This window comes from Octopus bimaculoides, chromosome 4 (assembly GCF_046866305.1).
Source record: "Octopus bimaculoides isolate indiv1 chromosome 4, ASM4686630v1, whole genome shotgun sequence".
Taxonomy (NCBI): Eukaryota; Metazoa; Mollusca; class Cephalopoda; order Octopoda; family Octopodidae; genus Octopus; species Octopus bimaculoides.
In genome coordinates, this window is record NC_142931.1 from 88,035,918 (window position 1) to 88,053,004 (window position 17,087).

Consider the following 17,087-nt stretch of genomic DNA (forward strand, 5'->3'; position numbering starts at 1 on the left):
CTTACAAATATATATAACATACAGAAAATTGCACTACTGGGTACTGCACACATTCTACGCAAAACACTTTCAATACAGTAAACATAAGAGCACCACAGCAAACCACAGCACATACCCAAGGCGCACAGAGCTGCGCTCGGTAGTGAAGTGAAAGCACGTTATAAAAATAAAACTACTGAATAATAATAATAATAATAATAATAAATTCTGTTTTATTGGCCACAAGGGCTAATATAAATCAAAAACATGTAAGGACAAAGACAGGACGATGGTTACAAAGGGTTTTATCCGAAATGTAGAAAACGTTCGTGTAAACAATAATAATAATAATTCAACACACCATGTATATACTTTATTCAAACTGGGAGCGAATAACAGCGTCTCTCCGTGATCGCCCGACCAGTTATAAAAGCAACTTTTGAGTTGCTTTTCTAGCCTTACGAAAAGAAAAGTAATTCAAAATGCTTTTAGTTATATAATTCTTAATGCACTTTGCATGAAAACACACACACACATACACACACACTCACAATACACACACACGTACATACGCGCACACACACACGCACACACACACACACACACACACACACACACACACACACACACACGTACATACGCACACACACGCATCTCGCTTAAATCATATCCTAGCGTCTTCAAAAAAAGACTGAGTAATGTAGTCCGGGATATACTATGACAAGAAGAAAAATCAAAAAGAAAAAAAAGGACAGATGGTTGAGGCTGTAACAACTTCGTTTATAGGTCTGGGTTATTCAAGTCTATCTTGAGGTTAAACAACAACAACTGCCAGCACGTGTTGTGAAACTCATGCTCACACACACACACCTACACCCACACACATGTACTATTCCTTTAACACGTGGATTATATTAAGTGAAAAAGTAAAAAAAGAAAAAAACAATCTTACGTAGTACAATGACGTCTATATTGGAACTGAAGCACAAGTATGAACTTATTTACTATCACTTAGGATGGATAATAATAACTCAGACTTGGTTACGCAACAACGATCGAAATGAAAGAAGAAAGAAAACGAAATAAAAGAAGATTGAGGAAAGCGACGGGAAGAAGCCGAGAAAAGCGATAGACACAAGAGCGAGTGAAGGAGAGAAAGATTGAGTGAGTGATTGAGTGAGTGAGTGAGTGGATGAGTGAGTGAGAGAGAGAGAGAGAGAGCAGCGATGAATATTTCTGCTTGCTCATAAGAGAGTGACTCATGCAAAATAATAAACAATGATGTTGATGACGAGGTGGAGGTGGTGATGGTGGTGGTGTCGGTGGGGGATGATGAAACTGCTGCTGCAGTTGTTGCTATTGATGATGATGCTGGTGAAGATGATGATGGTGACGATGATGATGGTGAAGATGATGACGATGATGATGACTGATGATGAGGATTGATGAGAATGATGGCAATGCTAGTTTCTTCGGCGGGGAGAAATTGTTTTTAGTCAGAGTTTATTTTGCCTCAAGGGCACTCAATATATAAAATGAAATCATACAGACTCTTAAGTAACTAAACTAAACTACGTAAGCAATTAACTAATTAACTCACTCACTCACTCACTCACTAAGTAACTAAGTAACTAACTAACTTACTAACTATATACACCTATATTACTCTCTCTCTCTCTCTCTCTCTCTCTCTCTCTCTCTATATATATATATATATATATATATATATATATATGTACATATATATATATGTATATATATGTATATATGTATATATATGTACCTATATATATATATATACATATATATATATATATATATATATATAAATCCATACATACACACACATATATACACAACGGTATATAAACATACGTATATATATATATATATATATATATATATATATATATATATATATGTATATATATGTATATATATATATATATGTATATATATGTATATATATATATGTATATATATATATATATATATATATATATATATATATATATATATATATATATATATATGTATATATATGTATATATCTATATATATAATAATACAAGGAATATATATACATGTATACACACATATATGTACATACTTACATCTACATGTGTATATATATGCATATCAGGGTACAGGACGTTAGAACAATAAACTACAGACAACGGAACGAACACATAGGAAAACGGAAAGCCACTTGGAATATCCCTTCATCAGCTGTCTCTATTCTATCTAGACGTTTCGAAGATATATATATATATATATATATATATATATATATATATATATATATATATATGTATATATATGTATATATATATATATATATATATATATATATATATATATATATATATATATATATATATATATATATATACATATATATATATATATATATATATATATATATATATGTACATGTATATATGAATGTATGTATATGGCGGGAAGATGTGTGAGTGAGCATAAGTATTCTTTTACTGGTTTCTGTAATTAAACTGCGGCCATGCTACAGCACCGCGTTCGATGAATATTATTATACAGGCGAGCATATATCATTCCCTGCAATTACTTTACTCCGACAATTATTTTATCGATTTCTCTTTATCCAATTACTAAGTTGCAGGACTGATAGCAGCATAACGTAAACAACAATACCGGTCTTTAGACTAACGTAAACAAAAACACAAACGCACACGCGCAAACAACTTACGCACGCATGTACGCACATATGTACGCACACATGTACGCACGCGCACACACACACTTATGTATATGTGTGTGTGAATTATGTATGTATGTATGTATGTATGTATGTATGTATGTATGTATGTATGTATGAAACTGGTAAGACCATATTTCAAATGGGCACTCAATGCACGCTTTGGGTGGAGTGGATGTGATATTTAGAGCAAAAGGCACTTACATACATACATACATAAATACATACATGCATACATACATACATACATACGTACATACATACATACATACATACATAATGCATGCATGCATACATACATACATACATACGTACGTACATACATACATACATACATACACGTGTGCATATTCCCGAGCATCATACTAATATATACTTTTGTTATTTACACCACCTGTCCTCGTTTGTTGTTATTATTTGTATATTCTCCCATATATATATATATATATATATATATATATATATATATATATATATATATATATATATATATATGTATGTATATATATCTACATATATGTATATATATATCTATATCTATATATGTATATATATATATATTGAAGTAATAAAGTTAATGTCTGGTCATGAATATACACATATGCACGTGGGCGTGTGTGTATATATATATGTATATATATTCATACATACATGCATACATACATACATACATACATACATACATACATACATACATACATACATATGAGGTACGAATGCATATATGCATGTGTGTGTACATATAACGTTAAGGAAAAGGAAGCGTATCAATGTTATTATACGTGGTGATGGTATTAGTGGTATTCCTACTCCAATCATATGATGTGTTGTTTGTAGTAGTAGTAGTAGTAGTGGTGGTGGTGGTGGCGGTGGTGGTGGTGATGGTGGTGGTGGTGGTAGTAGTAGTAGTAGTAGTAGTAGTAGTAGTAGTAGTAAAAAGAGAAAGAAAAAGTGAAGAAGCTTCAGATAAGTTTTGTGTGCTCTCTAACGTTTTAGTCGTTTTTAACGAAACACGCACACTTTTAGCAAACGTATCATATCGCTCTGTAACACTCATTTACATACATCGCGCAACATTGTCGTGTTTACTAAACCACTATCGACAGCAAATTACACTTCAAAAAGAGACTAAGGTAAGCTTTTAGATCCCATAAACGCATGCATCCATATGCAAATAAAATTAGGATTTATGTAACTTTTTTTTTTTTTTTTTTCATTTCTAATTAGTCAAAATTTTGTGCTAATGGAAATGGAAAAAAAGTTCATTTCTTTTGTTTAGCTTTTGGGTTAGCTTTTCTGTTGCCGGACAAACTTTTAATACTTTAACACTTCGTCTCCTCTTTTCTTTAACTTCCTTTACATTTTTCTCTTTCTGTCTTTTTGTCTTTCCTTTCTTCTCTCTTTCTCTCGCATTTTCTACACATTTATATATATATATATATATATATATATATATATATATATATATATATATATATATATATATATATATATATATATATATATATACAATCATTTTCTCTCTTTCGCTGTCTCCCTTTCTCTCACATCGTTTACATACACACACAAAAGTGCGCGCACACACACGCCCATTTTTAAATGCGTTTCTTTTGCAATTCATACAATTTTGTAAATGATTCTAACAAGTATTAACTTTCTTTTTTTGTATTTATGTTATTTCAGCATCAAACAGAGAATTGATATACGGTATATAGATATACGTACACACAAGCGTGTGCGCGCGAGCACACACACACACACAAAAGTGCGCGCACACATACATACACAAGCCAGTTTACACACGCTCAATTATTCATCTGTGTTCTATATGTATATGCGCGTATTCAAACATCTCGTATATACATGTATATGCTTATATTTTGTACTTACATTATACATAAATACATGTATATGTACATACATATATATATACATATATACACAAGTCCATCTACTTATGAGTACTTATAATTATATATATAAGCATTCATATATAGATATATATGTATATGTACATAGATATACGTATACATATATTATTTATACATATATATATATACAGATATATAATATATATACATAAATGTATATACACATGCACATATGCATGTATGTACGTATGTATACGTACATACATGCATGTACACATACATGTACGTTGATAGCGTTAGAAAACCGGCGACTGAGCTTTACCGTTCCGTCAGATGTTAGTGAAAGTTCGTGTTTTAACCGCATATCAAAAATGGGAACCTATGATTATAAGCTAGAATTTGTCAATATTTGTCGTGAAATTGCATCAGTTGTCAACAGCCACGATTCGAGTCTATGCAGTAATTTCTAAGTGGTTGATAGTTGACTCGCTAAAAATAGTTGCTAAATATCGCAGAAACCACTCTTAAACCAATATGGGATATAGAATAACGAAGTCCGGGGCATACTATACCCAAAGAAAGAAAGATATTTAGACGGTGATATCTGGAATGGCTTTATTCATAGTTCTGTTCAATCAGCAACTGAGATCTATAAGTACAAGATGTTAAGGAAACTTTGGAGGATCAATATAAGGAAACCTTAAGGCGGTGAGCTGGCAGAATCGTTAGCATGCCGGGCAAAATGCTTAGTGGCATGTCGTCCGTTTTTATGTTCCAAGCTCAAATTCCACCGAGGTCGACTTTGCCTTTCATCCTTTCGGGGTCGATAACATAAGTACTAGTTGAACACTGGGGGTCGATGTAAACGACTAGCCCCCTTCCCCCGAAATTGCTGTCAAAAAATCGTGCCAAAATTTGAAACCAATATTAGGAAACCTTCGTAAAACTTCTATTTTTCCTCGCCGCCATCGGATCTGTGTCAGTGCACTATAAACTAATTACTAGTCATCTTGACAGCTGATGGAAGCAGCAGAGAAGCCGGCTTTGGATGACATACTGTATTTAAACTTAGGTGCGTCGCGTGCTGATTTTAAATCAAGACTAGGGTCGATTTCGCTTCAATCGGATCGTGAGGCTTCACATTTCTTTCTCCCCACAAAAAGAAAAAAATGAATAAATACAAATATCCCTTAGTTAAATGAAATCATTATCGTTAACATTTCAGTTTCTATATTTAGATAATATAGCTGATTACTTGAGCAACTGTTACGCCTGATAATTACTTCATCATGAAACCAGTCTTTGATATGCTGCAACAGCTAATCTTTGAATGGGTAATATTATACGTATTCTTAAGGCGGCGAGCTGGCAGAATCGTTAGCACGCCAGGCCCCCATGATTAGCAACATTTCGTCCGTCTTTACGTTCTGCGTTCAAACTCCGTCGATGTCAACTTTTGTCTTTCATCCTTTCGGGGTTGATAAATTAAGTGTCAGTGGCGTACTGGGGCCGACCTAATCGACTGGCTCCCCCCCCCCACTAAAATTTCGGACCTTGTGCCTAGAGTAGAAATAAATATCTTGCTAAATATTGGTTACATCCCGGCATAGGTTTAAAACTCAGAGTACAGTTAAACTGGGTTCGCTTAAGCAACAAATTGAGGAAACATGAACCTTGCACCAGCCCATTTCCTTCATTTTTTCCCCCAAATCTTTGCTTTTTGCTTGAGAAATCAACACTATTTACTTTTTACTTTTGGTAAGCAAACCATGTCTGCGACCCGGTTTCAATTTCCATTAAATTTAATTTGCACTATTAACGTTTCCCTGCAGGATATGAATATTATATATAATCTCAATTTCTTTATGCACTTAAATAATTGTCTTCTGCCAACAAGTAGATAATTTGTAGTTACGTAAACAAAAAAAAAAGGAAAAGGGAGAGGAAAAAAGAAGACAAGTGGAATTATGTATGTCAAATGATTGATAACAGACGGGAGTGTTTTTAGAAAACAACCTCTTCATCTCCCTTACTATGTGTGTGTGTGTATATATATATATATATATATATATATATATATATAAACTTTATGTATGTATGTATGTATGTATGTTAATATGAACTGTCGTTTAATTGCTCCATTTTTGCACTAAAATATCAGGGGGAAAATGTATAGAGCAAACTAATGGTGCACATTTTTACGCCCCTTCTTTTGTGCTTAATTGGGAAAGCCAGCGGACATATTCCAGTCAGTTACATATCTTCCTCTGGCTTATGGACTTGTGCCTTGTTAGAAGTTCTTACATAGCTCAGTGATTATGCTGGTACGATACACAACATAGTTGTAATGTTGAGAGTAAACTATTGTTCAATATTTCTTGTCCCATAAACGGCGAGCTGGCAGAAACGTTAGCACGCCGGGCGAAATGCTTAGCGGTATTTCGTCTGTCGTTACGTTCAAATTTCGCTGAGGTCGACTTGCTTTTCATCCTTTCGGCGTCGATTAAATAATAAGTACTAGTTACGCACTGGGGTCGATATAATCGACTTAATCCGTTTGTCTGTCCTTGTTTGTCCCCTCTATGTTTAGCCCCTTGTGGGCAGTAAAGAAATAAGAAACGTAAGCACGCCGGGCGAAATGCTTAGCGGTATTTCGTCTGTCTTTACGTTCTGAGTTCAAATTTCGCCGACGTCGACTTTGCCTTTCATCCTTTCGGGGTCTATAAATTAAGTACCAGTTGCGTACTGGGGTCGAACTAATCGACTGTCCCCCTCCTCCAAAATTTCAGGCCTTGTGCCTAGAGTAGAAAAGAATATTTCTAGTCCAAAATTTAACAGATCGATAAAATAAATACTTTATACCGAAGCTGAACAAATTCACTAAACCCTTGTTAATGTTTAATATTGATTTCACATTTTGGTACAATGTCAGCAATTTTGGGGGAAGAGTTAAGTCAACCCTAGTGCTCAACTAGTACTTATTTTATCGATCCATAAAATGATGAAAGGCAAAGTCGACTTCGGCGGAATTTGAACTCAAACGAAATGCCGCGAAGTATTTTGCCCGGCGTGCTAATGATTCTGCCGGGTCACTACCTGGTTAAGATTTAATAATGCTAGTAATAATAAATTTTTTCTAATTTTGGTACACGGCCAGCAATTTTAAGAGGAGCGGTCAAGTCAACTGTAACTCATAAATCCCGAAAGGATAACAGGCAAAATCGACTTCCGCAGAATTTGAACTCAGTAATAATAATTAATTTAAGCACAAAATCAGCTATATTCATAATTTATACTTTATGCAAAGGAAGGTTGATAATGAAGCACTCGAGACGACTGCCCCAAAGTCAGAGCTGGAGATAAAGTCAAGGAAAACTAAATGTTTTTGTGAAAAATCAAAGTAGTGTAAATACCAGGATTCCGAAGATTTTTGTAATTCTTTAAAATCTTGACGCAAGGTTAGCAATTTTAGGTGTGAGGCGGTTGGGTAAATCGTTTACATCAACTTCAGTGCTTAACTGCTCAACAAAAAAAAAACTGTTTTAACTGTCTCTTCAACAGCGAAGAGAGATGGCGATAAAAATAAAGTTAAAAGTGCGTTCTGTTTTAAGAAAAAGCGGTCAAACTTAAATCTAGTCATACAAGCCCAAAGGCGCATCGAATAGCTCGTTGCTATTATATTTTATTCCAATGTCGTCTTCATCAAAAAGTTAATCAAAATCATTAGTACGGTAGAGATAAAATTCTTGTCAAACTCCAAACTATTAATAAAAAGGGGCTGAGAAACTGAGGGATAAAATTCCACAATACCAAAGTGGTTCCATATAAAACATTACCCTTCTGTTTGTAAGCCACTTCTTAATACCTCAAACTTCAACAAGAATTTTCCTTCCTTTACTGATTTTGAAATCAGCATTATGGTCTATGTTAAGACGTCTTAACTGCTGATTGCGTTTAGGTAAAACGGAATTGCGACGAGCTATCGGATGAGGCAATGATGAAGATGAGGCTTGAGGGCGTGTGGGATTATATATCTTATACTCTCCAAAAGAAATTTTATCTTGTAAAATTCAGCATTTATAGAGATGATGGTTTGTTAATTTCCTGCCCATATGTATAGCTATCAATTCCAAAAGCTTTGGAGAAATGTTAATGCACTCAAAGAATTTAGTTTAAGAAATACATTTCTGATCAACTAGATATTATGTTACATTTAAACACAAGTAAATGTTGCTCCATATACCTAAGGAGAAACTGACATTTCTTAACAAGCCCTCCAGGTACTCGCATCCATAGCCTTAGATAATCTAGTAAATATCTTTGATCGACCACATTTTGCTTGTTGAAGTAATTTTTTTTTTAGTTACACTACCATCAACGTCTGTAAGGAAAGTGAATTTCCCGAAGAAATATACTATCCAATAATATCTCTAAAACCCAAAGAAGGTGTACAAGTGCAATATTATTTAATTTAACTATCCTTTCACCTAAAGCATCGTATCCAGTATTACTCAAAACTTTCTTATGATTTGGGGGTACTGCCTTGTTTGTCATCGTTACTATAAAATTTCAAATAAGAAATTTCTAAGAGTTAGTAACAGCTATACTAGTGATCTCCAAAATATTAATAAAGGAAACTACGAAAATTACAACAGCATTTCTTCAGCAAACAAACCTCAGTGGAACTGTGCCAAAATTAATTTATGCCCTCTAGACGGTAAATATCTCAACAAGAAGTTGGCATAGAGTCGTTAAGAGATTTTGGCCGACCAGAGTGAACGTGCTTACTTAGGCCTAACAGATTGCGACTTCAAGAGCAGATTTACACATAATGTATATTCTATTAAGCATCATGAGAGAAGACGCATGACCTTCCTCTAGCTAATGTATGGGATCTAGAAGATGAAAGCATAACAAATTTCAACGTACAGTTTTCAATGGCGGACTTTCCAAAATCATGTTCTGAAGAATATAGATCGTGCTGTCTGTGTACGAGTGGAAAATTTTTCATTTTGCCATCTACGTGAAACTTCCGAAATCAAAGGATAAGTTAAACTCAAAAATATCATCACAAAATATGTTTATTTTGAAAAGCTTCGCCTATGTATGTATGTATGTATGTATGCATGTATGTATGCATGTATGTATGTATGTATGTATGTATGTATGTATGTATATATATATATATATATATATACATTCACATAGATATGCATACATACACACACATCCACATAGATATGCATACATACATACATACATACATACATACATACATACATACATATATATATATATACTCGTAGGCGTGGCTGTGTGGTAAGGAATTTGATTCTCGACCATATAATTCTGGGTTCGACCCACTGCTTGGCGCCTAGGGCAAGTATCTTCTATAACTTGGGCTGACCAAAGCCTGATAGGTGGATTTGTTTCCTCGTTTTGACATTGCATTCATTGTCGTACAAACAGAACCATTCATTTTCAATAATCTGCGAAAATATGTTTGGCCAAGGGAAGATGATACGATTGCTTGAAGACAGGTGAGGGTTGGTGACAGAAAGAGCATCTGACCGTAGAAAATTTGCCTCGACTGAACTCCGCCCGACCCACGCAAGCATAGAAAAGTGTACGCTAAATGATGATGATATATTTATATACGCATGTATGTATGCATGGGAGTGTGTGTGTGTGCGTGTATGTGTAAATGGTGTGTACGTCTAAATATACAGTCACCTAATTTTATACTTTCTCTCTGAACAGAATCTTATAACGAAGCTTAATATTATAGTAGTTTAACAACTAAAATCGTCAAAATATACCTCTTCTTGTTGGTTTGCCATTCCCAGAGTTTCCCGCTTAAATTTGAATCTCGTTGTAAAGAACTTTCTAGTTGTTTTATTTGGTTTGCTTTGGTGTTCTGGAGTGTTTGTTTGCTCGTGCTACATCGCAACACTCATATAGCAGTGCATGCCATCAAAGTGACACTGGGGTACAAATATACGAAGCCCAATATACCCACCATGACTCCTCTTCTGATATAGGTACACCAGACATATGCATCACAACCAGATGTGCAAAGCATGTTAACTTCATATAAAGATAAACAGCGCATGACCTTGCAGGTGGGACCCAGTTAGAATTTTCTTCAGGTCGAGTAGCCCATCCCACCCAAAAGGTCCTTAAGTAAGGTTTGTTTAAGAATCATGAACGAAACACCCATGTTTCCAGAGGTGAATTATTCAAACCCACCAAAATCCCTCTCAACGCATGACTATGATGCTCCTCCACTACTCCTGCTCGTGATCAGAGATGCACATAACGTCAGTCACTACGGGATATAATCAACTGGTTAAGGTCAAGCAACTGACAAGCAAATCTGTGGTATTGAGCAAAATATTTGCTGTAGCCAATCTTTTATACCAAGTTAACACTTCCAATCACTTAATATCAAAAACCATGAGAGTCAGTGCCTAGTACTGGATCAGGGTAATTATTATTATTATTATTATTATTCAGTAGTTTTATTTTTATAACGTGCTTTCACTTCACTACCGAGCGCAGCTCTGTGCGCCTTGGGTATGTGCTGTGGTTTGCTGTGGTGCTCTTATGTTTACTGTATTGAAAGTGTTTTACGTAGAATGTGTGCAGTACCCAGTAGTGCAATTTTCTGTATGTTATATATATTTGTAAGTCCTGGTGTTTTTGTTATGTATTTGTCTGAATATTTTTTTATTATACCTAAGGCACCTACTATGATAGGAATTGTTTCTGTTTTTAGATTCCACATTCGAGTTATCTCTATTTCCAGGTCTTTGTATTTTGAAAGTTTTTCCATTTCTTTTAGAGAAACGTTGTCATCTGCTGGTATTGAAACATCAATTAGAAGGCATTTTTTTCCTTCATGATCTTTGACAACTATATCTGGTCTATTTGCCTTAATTTCTCTATCTGTGTGTATTGGCATATCCCAGAGTATGGTTGCTTTCTCGTTTTCTGTGACCTTTTCTGGCGTGTGTTTATACCATCTTTTTTCTGTTGCTATTCCATAGTGTTGGCATAGCTTCCAGTGTATATAGGCCCCCGTATTATTATTATTATTATTATTCAGTAGTTTTATTTTTATAACGTGCTTTCACTTCACTACCGAGCGCAGCTCTGTGCGCCTTGGGTATGTGCTGTGGTTTGCTGTGGTGCTCTTATGTTTACTGTATTGAAAGTGTTTTGCGTAGAATGTGTGCAGTACCCAGTAGTGCAATTTTCTGTATGTTATATATATTTGTAAGTCCTGGTGTTTTTGTTATGTATTTGTCTGAATATTTTTTTATTATACCTAAGGCACCTACTATGATAGGAATTGTTTCTGTTTTTAGATTCCACATTCGAGTTATCTCTATTTCCAGGTCTTTGTATTTTGAAAGTTTTTCCATTTCTTTTAGAGAAACGTTGTCATCTGCTGGTATTGAAACATCAATTAGAAGGCATTTTTTTCCTTCATGATCTTTGACAACTATATCTGGTCTATTTGCCTTAATTTCTCTATCTGTGTGTATTGGCATATCCCAGAGTATGGTTGCTTTCTCGTTTTCTGTGACCTTTTCTGGCGTGTGTTTATACCATCTTTTTTCTGTTGCTATTCCATAATGTTGGCATAGCTTCCAGTGTATATAGGTCCCAGCTCTGTCGTGTCTGTGAATATATTCCTTCTTAGCCAGGACTGGGCAGCCAGAGATAATATGATTTATTGTTTCTTGTCGATCTCCACATATTCTACAGTTACTTGTTATATTTCTTTTCATTATGTGTTTTTGGTAATTTCTGGTGGGGAGGCTTTGGTCTTGTGCAGCAATTAAAAATCCTTCAGTCTCTGCTTTGAGTCCTGAGCTTCTCAGCCATTGCTGGGATTTTTCTCTGTCTATTTCTTTCGCATTTAGTTTAGCCCAGTATTTACCATGTAGGGGCTTTTCTTGCCATCGTTTTATCATGGTCCGTTGCTGTTCTAGTTTTAGTTTGGATTTCATTTGTTTTATAGCTTTTGTTGTTTCTTCTTCTTCTTCTTCGTATTTGTTAGGTAGATTGATTTCTTGTTTGTATTTGTCAGCTTCCTTAAATACTGAAAACAGTTTTTTGTTTTGCTCGTGTTTTGTGGCTATTTGTATTAGTTTCCCTTGCTTCTGGAGTAGGTATTTTTGCAGTCCTATGGTGGTTATTTTATAATAGTTTTCTAGCTGTATAAGACCCCTGCCACCTTCTGTGCGTTGTATATATAGCCTTTCTATGTCAGATTTTGGGTGGTGCATCCTATATCCTGTCATTATTTTTCTTGTTTTCCTGTCTATTTTACATAGTTCGTTTAGTGTCCAGTTAAGGATGTTGTAGCTGTAGCTTATAACTGGGACAGCTAAAGTGTTGATACCCATTATCTTGTTTTTAGCATTGAGCTCTGTTTTTAGTAGTGATCTAACTCGTCTATAGTACTCTTTCTTTATTTTTTCTTTCATTTGTGTATGTTGTATCCTATCTAGTTCATTGACTCCTAAATACTTATATGGTTGGCTTTCGTCTAGTTCTCTTATTTCATTGGCTTTATCTAGTGTTATATTGCTACTTTTAACTAATTTTCCTCTTTTCAGGGTTGCTTTGGCACATTTTTCTAATCCGAATTTCATTTCTATTTCCTTGGTAAAGCCGTGTACTGTCTGTAGTAGTGTTTCTAGCTCTTTGTCGTTTTTTGCATATAATTTTAGGTCATCCATATATAGAAGGTGGCTGACTGTTTTTCCATAGCATTTGTAACCGCATCCAGTTCTATTTAGCAATTCTGTTAAAGGTGTGAGTGCCAGGCAGAACAGGAGTGGAGAGAGCGTGTCTCCCTGGAATATTCCTCTTCTAATGGGGATGGCTTTCGTTTTCACAAGTCCCTCTTTTGTTTGGAGCTGTAACACTGTCTGCCATTTGTTCATTGAGTGCTCTATGTATTTTATGATAATTGGTGCCACCTTGTTTATGGCTAGTGTTTCCAGAATCCACGTGTGGGGAACACTGTCGAAAGCCTTTTGGTAGTCCACCCAGGCCATACTGAGGCCTTTCTTCTTTCTGCGGCTGTCTTCAGTTATGGCTTTATTGATCAATAATTGATCTTTACAGCCGTATGAGCCCTTGCAGCATCCCTTCTGCTCTTCTGGAAACAGGTTGTTATTTTCCAGGTGTTTACTCACTCTCTGCGATATTATTGCAGTAAAGGCTTTGTAGATCGTAGGGAGACAGGTTATAGGTCTATAGTTTTGTGGTTTCTCCGTTTCCGTGGATTTGGGGATTAAGATGGTTTTCCCTTTTGTGAGCCATTCAGGCATTGTTTCTGGATCTGCTATTATGTTGTTAAAGTTTTCTGCCAGCTTTTTATGCATTGCTGGCAGGTGTTTTAACCAGAAATTGGGGATCTTGTCGTGTCCAGGTGCTTTCCAGTTGCTTAGTCTTTGCAGTGTCTGGGTGACCTCTTCAGTTGTTATAGGGGCCCAGAGTTGCTCAGGTGCTAAGTTCGTTGTTTTAATGGTCCTTTTTTGGGGTTGTTGCTTCACCGACCATATTTGTTTCCAGAATTTCTCTAGTTCTTCTGCTGTTGGTGCTGAAGTAATGTCTATTTTATTTTTACCCAGTTCTTGGTAGAGTTTTTTGGGGTTGGATTTGAACTGTTTGTTTTGTTCAAAGAAACGTTGGCGTTTCTCATACCAGCGGATCCTCTGTGCTTTGGCAAGGATGTCTTGCTTTAGTTTTTCTTTTGCCTCAGGTAAGTCTTTTTCTGTAATGCTGTATTTGTACAGTATTTTTGTTTTCTTCTTGTTACTTAGTAGTGTTGATTGTTTACTAATTTCGTTGAGAATCGATAAATCTTTTCTCTTTTTTTAAATTTTGTTCTGGATGTTATTTATCCACAAGGTCTCTTTGGGTGGTAGAACTCCTGTTCGGATGGGTTTGAGTGAGTATCCTGCTTCTTTTGTGGCTGCAGTGGCTGCCGCATATATCATGTCATTTAGCTCAGTGATATTGCCTGTTGTTTCTGTGGTTGTTAGTTCCGTGACGGCCAGGTTTATGCTATTTATTATTGATGTTGTTTTATTGTCTATTTTGATTTTTGGGAGATATAATCTGTGGTCCATTCTAAGATCTGTGGTTTTCAGTTCTTCGGTTATTTTCATTTTCATAGTATCGTAATTATTAGGTTTCCCTTCGTTATTTCCAGGCTTTATATTTGTTTTGCCTTCCTTTTCATTCATATGTTTGTCTGTGGTGTTCTGGATTGGTGCTTTTTGTACACTATTAAACATCTCTACGGTCTGGGTTTGTTGTTTTTTGTTTACTTCGTTTTTGCCGGGCATGTTACGTTTGTCCTCGTGTTTTGCTATCTCAGTGTTTATATTATTATTTGGCATTGCTGTGTGACTACTATCTAGATTTTCCTGATGTATTTTTTCTTTCAAATGTTCTATTTCTATTTCTGATATTTTTTTTGCTTTTAGAATATATCTTCTTATGTTAGCTAGTTTGTTAGGGTTCATTGTTTTATCGAGGTCTATATTTACATTATTTTTCTTCCATGTTTTATATGTATGTGTTGTTGCGTTTTCGTTTTTTGGGTAGAGTACTGCTGTGAAATAGGCGTGTAGGATCGAAATGTGTTCCTCACGTGTCCATTTATGCCGTTTTGGTTTTGTTTGCGGGACATGAGGAACAACGTCCGGCCCTTTATTTTGACGGTCGTCGTTTTCGTAGGGTACCGGTTCGTTTATTTCTGTTGTCAGATTGTTTTGCACGTTCATATCTTCGTATTTTTTTCTTAACAAGCTTACAGTACGTACTTCTCGGTTGTTATTCTTGGGTGAAATAATACCGGTGTTATTTAATATGTTTGTAATTTTTTTGTACATGGTGTTTTGGGGTTCGGAGATGGTCTGATTTTTATGTAACACGTGTGTTTACGATCGCTGTGCGGGTAGTGGAGGTATCAAGTTAAAATACATCATTATATTTGTAAAAATAGAGATAAATTTCAATGAGTATTACTTACTCGGATATAGTCCAACCCTTTGTCAGCTATTTTTTGTATATGGTGTTTGGGTTTGGGGATGGTCTGTATTTTGATGTAACACGTGTGTTTACGATCGCTGTTCGGGTAGTGGAGGTATCAAGTTAAAATACATCATTATATTTGGAAAAATAGGAATAAATTTCAATGAGTATTACTTACTCGGGTATAGTCCAACCCTTTGTCAGCTATATTTGGGCTCCGTGCGATGTCTTTATTTCCGATGTTTTTGGATAAGTTTCGGACAGTGATTTATCGTACTCACATGTTAAACTTCCCCGGTGTTCTCTCCTGTTAAACTTCCCCGGTGTTCTCTCCTGTTAAACTTCCCCGGTGTTCTCTATTATTATTATTATTATTATTATTATTATTATTATTATTATTATTATTATTATTTTATGTTTGACTTTTGTTTTGCATTTGTACAAGTTGGATCCAAGTCTCACCCAGAGACCTCAAGAGACAACAAGTTAGAAGTTCATGTAGGTGTTATGCCTAGGGTACCATATATTTGGATTTGTACAGTTTTGTTCAAGTGAATGTTTAAGAAACCATAAGAAAATTATGTGTTTGCTTTAAAATTTGAGATCACATAGACAGTATTTTACGTAGGATACGGGCAGTTCTCATGAGCACTATCTTTTGAACTTCAGCCATTTTGGGGTTTCCTGGTATCTGAGCTAGGTAGTAATCAGCCCGTTTCGCTGTCATTCCCAGGGCACCTATGACAATAGGTATTGTTTTCGTCTTCAGATTCCACATTTTGCTAATTTCTATTTCAAGATCTTTATATTTGCTCAGTTTTTGGTAGGTCTTGACAGATACGTTTATATCGATTGGGACAGTCATATCAATGAGGAGGCATGATTTTTGTCTGAAGTCTTTCAGTATGATGTCTGGCCTATTTGCGTCTATCTTTCTGTCAGTTTGAATGGTGAAGTTCCAGAGGAGTGCAATGTGATCATTTTCAAGTACTGGGGGTGGTTTGTGTTCCCACCAGTTTTTGTCATGGGGCAAGTCCAGGTTTTTGCATATTACCCAGTGAATATATTGTGCAGCTCTATCATGCCTGTTGAGATACTCTGTAGGCGCAAGCAGACTGCACATGGAGACAACATGATCGATGGTCTCATTTTGTTGTTGGCATATACGACATAATGGGGAGCTGCCGTTCTTTAATATGTTGACCTGGTAGTTCTTTGTAGGTAGGCATTGATCTTGGGCTGCTATGATAAACCCCTCTGTTTCTGATTTCAAGCCAGAGGCCATTAACCATTGGTGGGTAAGGGCTTTGTTAATATCTGCATTATTCGCTCTCTTTGGGTATTTGCCACTGGGAGGTTTTCCATGCCATTTTTCAGTCATAATATCTAAGGCAGCAATTTTAGCACAGGTTAACGATATTGAAACTGTAAGTCAC

General features: G+C 35.5%; 2 protein-coding genes across 3 annotated transcripts in view; one reads left to right on the forward strand and one right to left on the reverse strand.

The window, feature by feature from the left end:
* The window catches only part of LOC106870222 (EEF1A lysine methyltransferase 1), a 271,394-nt gene that overhangs the window by 186,856 nt on the left and 67,451 nt on the right, over positions 1–17,087 (reverse strand). The gene's annotated exons all lie outside the window — the stretch shown is intronic.
* LOC106870223 (monocarboxylate transporter 12) overlaps positions 3,712–17,087 on the forward strand; it is a 104,405-nt gene continuing 91,029 nt past the window's right edge. The window contains exon 1 of one of the 2 annotated variants that reach the window (XM_052967205.2): positions 3,712–3,849. The gene's annotated coding sequence lies outside the window, so the exon portion shown is untranslated. The remainder of the gene's footprint in view (positions 3,850–17,087) is intronic. The other variant, XM_014916236.3, reaches the window with a different exon arrangement.